We start from the raw sequence: 7599 nt of genomic DNA on the forward strand, positions 1-7599 counted from the left end.
TTATTTGGTCACTCTGGTTAACCAATAGATCGTTTACTCAATCTGCGGTATAAATTCCAATCATTTTTTAAATTTCATTATTTCATTTCTTTTTTACTTTCTTTGTTCTTCTTTCCCAACGAATTTAGCTCATCTTTCTTATATCCTTGAACAAAACAACTTTCAGGCATTGAAGATGAGACATGTGAAATCATCTAAATCGACAGGGACTTGGTTATGTTCTACTCCTACTACTTGTTGGAATGATAAATCCAGGTCCCAGAAAATTGCTAGACGATTAGACCATCCACAACCGTGCTCTTGCCAGCGAGCACGGTTGTGGGTCCGACCCCACTTTTTCTGTCTGCTCTCTGGCAAGAGCACAACACCCACAGCTGTGTTCTTCCGCAAGGACGAGCACAATTCAATTTAAAATTCAATTAAACAAAAATATTTCCATAATATTAAAATTAATTAAAAACCCACAATAAATATTATAAATTACAAATAAAATAAAAAAGACATAATTAAAATACTAAAAATTAAAAATTACATAATTAAAATCCTAAAATTTGAGATTGAGAGAGTTGTTTGGTATAGTGTCATTTTTTTGTGTTTGAAATGAAAGTATTTATAGATGAAAGTATGAATTTTGGGGTAAAAATAATGAAAAAAAATAAATTAAAAGTGTGGAAAAAATGGATATATTTTATTAGGAAGTGGGAAAATATTTTTTTATTAATTTTGAATTTTTCAGATTTTTTCAATTTTTTTTTTAAAAAATAATAAAAAATAATAAATCAACGGGCCAATCAGAACATGCCACGGCGACACCTCGTGCTCTTGCCGCTGGCACGGACGTGCTCTTAGAGCACGTCCGTGCCAGCGGCAAGAGCGCAGCAGCGGACAAGCGTGTCCTTGCCAGCGGCAAGGACGGACGGACGGCGTGTTGCCATTGTTGTGGATGCTCTTATGTGCAACTTGTTGCTAAGAGCACGTCCGTGCCAGCGGCAAGAGCGCATCAGCGGACAAGCGTGTCCTTGCCAGCGGCAAGGACGGACGGACGGCGTGTTGCCACCGCTGTGGATGCTCTTATGTGCAACTTGTTGGGAATTCACCATTAAAAAAAATTGAGATAGAAATATAAATAGAAATTAGAATGATTTGTGTTTTAGTGGTCTTGTGATGGGGACATCACAACGCAGAAGTTAAATTTCAAAGTTCTTGTTTCCAAATAGTTGATGATAGAGCTGATGTACCTCCTAAAGGAGTGAGAAATCATTTTCCCATATAGGATTGAAATTTGTCCCCACTAAGCAAGATTGAACATTAGCTGCATTCTAGGTTAACATTTGTAAATCAAAAATTACGTAGCATTCTATGTAAGTAACAGAGTTCTAACATATACGACAAATTTCCATAGTTTGATAATCTTAATTGCATTTAACTAACAATTTTCAATGATTTTTCTCCATTTACCATACAAATAACACAACTTCTTCTCTTTTTACAATATAAATAATGGAGTACTAAATTTTTAAATACTACTAATATCCAAAAAAATTGGCATATTTATATGGAACACGATAAAACTTTCAATCTTAAATTACATAGGATTTATAAAAAAATATTTCAAAATTTAATTACTAAATACTTAAATAGGTCTTAAATTATAAGTAAATGTCGTTAAAATTGTCTCCCTGCTGAATTTTGACTTAACTTTTCACATTCCATTATATAATTTTTATTTTATTTTTGGTGACAACATAAATAACGTCTTTCAAGAATTTGGACATTAAACTAAATACTACTACTATGTTCTATGCAAATAGGAATAAGAAACTATTGATATCTTTTTCTAGCTATATGGTAGCAATTTTTGATACTCTTATTGAACGATGGAACTTTCCATGTATCTTTCCAATCAACCATAGACATGTCTACTTTCTAGGCTCGGTACCCCTCTAGAGATATTGGCAAGCGAATTTGGACCTCCATATTATACATCATATCATGGTTCATCTGAAACATCCCGGACAAATAATAAGGATGTTGAATAGCTAGCGAGATAGTAAATTCATGCAAATGGATACCAAACAAGGTTAAGCACATAAATAGAATGATAATAACAATAAGACAGTGACAAGACTAGTATAGTAAACTAGTTAAACATTGTCTTAAGTAATATGCAAATAATTTATAGTGTAATACTAGAGCATTTTCCTCCATGCATATGGGAGGAGACGAGGAGTAACGCTTCCAAACAAAATGTTAATCTTATGAAAGCTGGCGAGTTATGTCCGATGTCTGTCACCACATTTATTGATTTGGAGAACTAGTAGTAGTTGATCATTACATGCCCTCGCATTTACATCCCAACATACAATAATTTCAATCTACCCCCCAATTATGTCACTATTATTTTATTTTGCACATCCCTATTCATCATGCATTATCGACTAAATACGGATATCATCGAATATGCTACATTGATTACATAGAGAGATTATGATATTTATGGATAATGGTGGGGGACTAAAACAACATGCACCATGTGCAAATCTTTTTCTTAGCTAGGTTAAAGCTTTGTAATATACTACTCCGATTTCAATAAACAGGCCATCTTCATATAGATATTATAATAACGTTACGTTGATAAAATGAAGAGGTTTTTTATTTCATAATATGGATTTAACCCTTATCTTCTATTTTTACCTTTATATTCTCAATAATGTTCTTTAAATATATAAAATAATTTAATAATGAAAAAAATGTATGAAATAAATTCTGACTAATACTAGTATTTATTGTACTCTATTAATTATAGTGGTTATATATTAATATTATCTATTAACTAGAGTAATTAATACTCAATTTCCTCTTGCCAACACGAAATGGCAGAGCACATGAAAGAGTCTCTCAACTAATAAAAATCGAGTTAAAATCACCTTAATTTTGAGCTAGTGATCAAATCCTACAAAAAAGTTTCATAAGAGCATCCACAATAGCGCCTAGCGCACCGCCTAGCCGAGCGCCGGCGCTAGGCGGTGCGCTAGGCGATCTATTGCAACCGCCTAGCGGATTTCGCGATAAAATACCGCCTAGCGCTCGGCGGTTCCGCGGCGCTAGGCGGTGCGCTAGGCGATCCGCTAGGCGCTATTGCAGCGTCCGGATCGCCTAGCGCACCGCCTAGCGCGAATTTTTATTTTTATTTTTTTTTATTCCGAAACACTATATATACGCGACTTGCCTGTCATTTTCATTCGCACCACTTGTATTAACGAGTACTCTCTCTATCTAAATTTCTGTACAAGATCAACAACGGTAAATGGATCTCAACAACGAGCCTACTTCAGGGAGTAGCGGATCTCAAACTCCCCCGATCCCCGTGGGAGGTGGATGGAGTCAGATGCACCCGAGTCAGATGCACCCATACTACAACATGAACCCGTGGCAGCAGATGATGCCCGGGATACCAGCGGGGGGGAGTCCGCCGGGGGCGTTTCCGGCGATGTCGGGGTGGGCACCCAGTGTCCAGATGCCGGGGTGGGCACCCGGAATGCAGATGATGCCCGGGGGTACCAGCGACGCAGGGGGACGTCTATCGCCCCAGTGTTGATTTTTCGACTGGTTCGTCGCACACATCGACGCCAACGGAGGCTGCGCTTCCGGCCCAGTTTGACACTTTCTCCTTCGATGACTTGGGGATAGATCTTTCCGGTATTCCGGATGCTCCCGTTCAAACGGGGGGCGCAGGGCGGGGTCGGGGCGCCCCAAAGAAGAAAGGCAAGGGGAAAAGGGTCGGCGAGTCCTCGCAGCCGGGTGAGGACGACAACGCGGTACGGAGGAGGTGGACGGACGCGGAGAACGTCGCGCTGTCCAAGGCGTGGGTGAGTGTTTGCGACGATCCTCTCGTTTCGAACAACCAGAGGATCGTCAACTTGTGGGGCAAGATAGCAGCAGCCTACCAGAGGTTTTGCCCGGAGGGGAGGCCACGCAATGGGGAGGATTGCAGGAAGGCGTGGGACCGAATCAGGGTTGCGGTCTCCCAATTTTCGGGCTTGTACACCAACGCCCTCCGCATGATGAGCAGTGGGCAAACTGAGGACGACTGCAGGAGGATAGCGGAGAAAGCCTTCCCCCTGAAGGGGGTGTACAAGGACTTCACCTACTGGAACTGCTATCTTGTGCTGAACGACTCCGAGAAGTTTCGAGTAGGTGTCGACTCTGGCTGGCCGAAGAAGCAACGACTGAACTATTCCGGTGATTTCAGCGGCAGTAACGGTGGTTCCCACGACCTCCCTGAGACGGCCCAGGAGGTCCCGACCCCTCGTTCGTTTGCTCGCCGTACTCGCCCGGTTGGGCACATGCTGGCTCAACGGGAAGCGATGGGGGTCGCCGGGGGTTCACAGGAGGTCCAGTCGGCATCCCCCCTTGGCCAATCCAAAGCGGATCTCAAATTCTTCGCGCGTCAACAAACGCGCGCTCAGATGGTCAAGACGATGGCCGAATGGCGGGCGGCGGTGGACCCCGTGGAGAAGAGTTTGCTTCAAACATTGCTCCTGAGCATGCAGGAGGATTTGGAGACGGCACGGAGGGAAGCTGCCGGGAGTAGAGGCGGCGACGACGGAGGTGGAGGCGATGGTGGCGACAGCGACGAAGGAGACGTCGACGGCGACGAGGAGTGAATTATTGTACTTTTTAAAAAATTATTGTACTTTTTTTATTTATTGTAATATTTTTATATTATTGTACTTTTTAAATTTTTAATAATATTATTAATGTTTCCCGTATATGTCTCGTAAATTAAATTTCGTATATTGTGTGATTGTTAATTATTTCATTTTATATAATTGTTATTAGTGATGTGGCTATTGATGTGGCTGGTCTATTTATGATGTGGCTAGGCTATGGCTGGGCTATTTATGATGTGGCAGGAGGATTTTTAGTGCTGATGATGTGGCAGTGGCTAGGCTATGGCTGGGCTATTCCTATTGTGGATGGCCAGCATCCACAATAGCGCCTAGCGCACCGCCTAGCCGAGCGCTGGCGCTAGGCGGTGCGCTAGGCGATCTATTGCAACCGCCTAGCGGATTTCGCGATAAAAAACCGCCTAGCGCTCGGCGGTTCCGCGGCGCTAGGCGGTGCGCTAGGCGATCCGCTAGGCGCTATTGCAGCGTCCGGATCGCCCATCGCACCGCCTAGCGTGAATTTTTAATTTTTAATTTTTTTTTTCCGAAACACTATATATACGCGACTTGCCTGTCATTTTCATTCGCACCACTTGTATTAACGAGTACTCTCTCTATCTTAATTTCTGTACAAGATCAACACCTAGAAATGAGTAACGCCGGTGGTAGTGGTGGGAGTGGTGGGGATGCTGAGGAGTACGAGCGTATAATGAACGAAGCGCTAGAGGCCTATACGAACCGTGAGATTGATCAATGGATGCAGAGGGCCTTGCAGCCGGCGGTACCTCGACCTCGACCAGTGGTACACCGCCGAGCGGTGATTGATCGTGATCACGTAGCTGCACATCAGCGCCTATACGAAGACTACTTCGCACAGGAGCCGCGGTTCAACGCCAACCTTTTCAGGGCGCCGTTTTAGGATGCGCAGGTCTCTGTTTATGCGTATTGTTAACGGATTGGAGCAACGATATCTGTATTTCCGCTTTAGGCACGATGCGTCTGGCAGACCCGGCCACACTCCTATTCAAAAGTGCACTGCGGCAATCCGGCAGTTGGCCTACGGAGGCGCTGCAGACATGTGGGACGAGTACCTCCACATCGGTGAGACGACTGCCCTGGAGTGTATGAAGTATTTCTGTCAGGGCGTGATTGAAATATTCGGTGATCAGTACCTTCGAAGCCCTACCACCGATGACTGCCGGGATTTGCTGCGGATGCACGGGGAACAACATGGGTTCCCAGGGATGTTAGGCAGCATAGATTGTATGCATTGGGAGTGGAAGAACTGCCCCGCCGCCTGGAAGGGGATGTACACTACCGGCTACAAGGGAAAGAATCCCACGATGATCCTCGAGGTCGTAGCTGATTACCGGCTGTGGATTTGGCATGCGTATTTTGGGATAGCTGGTTCGAACAACGACCTCAACGTCCTCAACTCGTCGCCACTTTTCAACGAGCAGTGTCAGGGTGTCGGTCCGGCCATCAGTTTTGTCGCCAACGACAACCGACATGATATGGGCTACTACTTGGCGGATGGGATATACCCTAGGTGGCCCGTCTTTGTGAAGACGATCCGATGCCCAGGAGATGAGAAGAAGGCCTACTTTGCGGCACGGCAGGAGTCGGCGCGCAAGGACGTGGAACGCGCATTTGGTGTGCTCCAGGCTCGATGGGCGGCAGTTAAGGGGCCAACGCGTTTGTGGCACGTCGACTGCATTGCTGATATAATGTACGCATGTATAATCATGCACAACATGATTGTCGAAGATGAAGGTGGACAACTGACTGATTGGGCCAACGACGATAATGAAGCTGGTCCAAGCCACGGCGTAGCCGCCCCTAACGTACGGAGTGGGGTACCCCACGATGAAGACGGCCGCCTCCAAGCACATGCCGACATGCGCCAAACGGAGGCTCATATTCGACTCCAAAAGGATTTAATTGAAGAGTTATGGGCGCGGAGGACTGCACGACGTTAGTTTTTTTTAATTATGTAATTTTTTTAATTAATGTACTTTTTAAATTTTATTAATATTAGTGAATTTTCTCGTTTTTGTGGCGTAAATTTAATTCCGTATATTGTGTGATTGTTAATTATTTCATTTTGTATATATTTGTTAATAGTGATGTGGATAGTATTATTAATGTTTCCCGTATATGTCTCATAAATTAAATTCCGTATATTGTGTGATTGTTAATTATGTCATTTTATATAATTGTTATTAGTGATGTGACTATTGATGTGACTGGGCTATTTATGATGTGGCTAGGCTATGGCTGGGCTATTTATGATGTGGCAGGAGGATTTTTAGTGCTGATGATGTGGCAGTGGCTAGGCTATGGCTGTGCTATTTCTATCGTGGATGGTAAGAAATTTATGTGGATAAAGCCGGGGTGACCTGACCTAATGAAAAACAACATTATTATATACTGTACTATAATGTGAGCGTTGCACATCCAATCAAAACCGGTTTAATTGACCACTTTGCATTGCATTGCATTGTATTGTACATGGATTGGTGGTTGTAATAAATAGTAGGGTAAAAAGGGCACCAAATGAAAAATGTCATTTTCTGATATTGTAAGTGGTGTTTATTTCAAATACTAGTATGCTTATTATCTATAAGGAGCCAGCTAGCTAGCTAGACGTGGCACCGGGCAATTAATTCCTTTGTGCATTCATTCTTTTGGAGTTGGGTCCAACGACCCTCCTCATTAATTTTCTACTGCGCCCTCATCTCCTATAGGTATAGGTGATGCTTTTACTACTATACCAATCCAGATCATACAAAATCAACCAATCCAGATTTTGTTTCATCCTTACCCCACACGCAAAAACATCTCTCATCCCCTTGTTCACCTTATAGAAATGTACTAGATACTGTAATGACCAATTTAGAAAGTAATTAACCATCATTCCAAGATTGAG

This window comes from Salvia splendens, chromosome 8, assembly GCF_004379255.2.
Source record: "Salvia splendens isolate huo1 chromosome 8, SspV2, whole genome shotgun sequence".
Lineage (NCBI taxonomy): Eukaryota > Viridiplantae > Streptophyta > Magnoliopsida > Lamiales > Lamiaceae > Salvia > Salvia splendens.